Source organism: Cervus canadensis, chromosome 5 (genome assembly GCF_019320065.1).
Source record: "Cervus canadensis isolate Bull #8, Minnesota chromosome 5, ASM1932006v1, whole genome shotgun sequence".
In the NCBI taxonomy this organism is placed as follows: Eukaryota; Metazoa; Chordata; class Mammalia; order Artiodactyla; family Cervidae; genus Cervus; species Cervus canadensis.
This window is the reverse complement of record NC_057390.1, coordinates 59,554,226-59,555,709: the sequence shown is the minus strand read 5'-3', so window position 1 is coordinate 59,555,709 and position 1,484 is coordinate 59,554,226. Positions and strand designations below refer to the sequence as shown.

Here is a 1,484-nt window from a genome sequence, read left to right as displayed (position 1 = left end):
GTATTCTTATCTCTTTCAGAATTTTCCACAGTTTATTGTGAGCCACACAGTCAAAGGCTTTGGTAGAGTCAATAAAGCAGAAATAGAAGTTTTTCTGGAACTCTCTTGCTTTTTCAGTGATCCAGCCGATGTTGGCAATCTGATCTCAGGTTCCTCTGCCTTTTCTAAAACCAGCTTGAACATCTGGTAGTTTACGGTTCACATATTGCTGAAATCTGGCTTGGAGAATTTTGAGCATTACTTTACTAGCGTGTGGGATGAGTGCAATTGTGTGGTAGTTTGAGCATTCTTTGGCATTGCCTCTCTTTGGGATTGGAATGAAAACTGACCTTTTCCAGTCCTGTGGCCACTGCTGAGTTTTCCAGATGTGCTGGCATATTTTCTGCAGCACTTTCACAGCATCATCTTTTATGATTTGAAATAGCTCAACTGGAATTCCATCACCTCCACTAGCTTTGTTCGTAGTGATGCTTCCTAAGGCCCACCTGATTTCACATTCCAGGATGTCCGGCTCTAGGTGAGTGATCACACCTTCATGATTATCTGGGTTGTGAAGATCTTTTTTGTTTTGTTTTGTTTTTGGAAGATCTTTTCTGTAAAGTTCTTCTGTGTATTCTTGCTACCTCTTCTTAATATCTTCTGCTTCTGTGAGGTCTGTACCATTTCTGTCCTTTATTGAGCCCATCTTTGCATGAAATGTTCCCTTGGTATCTCTAATTTTCTTGTAATTACATTACAATAATATAATTGCAGGCTACATTTGAAAGAAGTGCCTGAAATGAAATAAATATGAGCCCTCGTGCCAGTGATGAAGCAACATCTGGTCCAGTCTCAGGAGCACATTTTATTCTCTCTTTTTTTTTTTTTTTTAATTCTTTTTAAAAAAATATGGAACGCTTCACGAATTTGCGTGTCATCCTTGCGCAGGGGCCATGCTAATCTTCTCTGTATCGTTCCAATTTTAGTATATGTGCTGCCGAAGTGAGCACTCAGGAGCACATTTTAAAAAATTAATTTTATGTATTTATTTATTATTTATCTGGGGCTGTGCTGGGTCTTCGTTGCTGTACAGGCTTCTTCTCTAGTTGTGTCTAGTTGTGTCTACTCTCCGGTTGCGGTGGGCAGACTTACCGCGTGGCTTCTCTTGTTGATGAGCCTGGGCTCTAGGCGCATGGGATTCAATAGTTGTGGCCCATGGGCTTAGTCGCTCCAAGGCATGTCGAGTCTTCCTGACCCAGGGATCAAACCTGTGTCTCCCGCTTTGAAGCCAGATTCTTTCCCACTGAGCCACCAGGGAAGCCCTCGAGAGCACATTTTAAGAGGAATTATGGTAAACTGGAATAATATGCAGGGAAGGATGACATGTTTAGGAAAGACCTGGCAGCCGTGTTATCATGGGTGACCTGGTAGAAGGAGGGGACAGGGATCATGAGACTGGTCTTCAGTATTTATGGTAAAGGGATTAGGTTTCTCCCTTGAGTCAA

General features: G+C 42.1%; 1 non-coding gene across 1 annotated transcript; it reads right to left on the bottom strand.

The window, feature by feature from the left end:
- Window positions 1-882: 882 nt before the first annotated feature.
- On the bottom strand, window positions 883-989 carry LOC122442827. Its single transcript, XR_006269801.1, has one exon. It is a non-coding gene; the product is annotated as a U6 spliceosomal RNA (small nuclear RNA).
- Window positions 990-1,484: the final 495 nt, after the last annotated feature.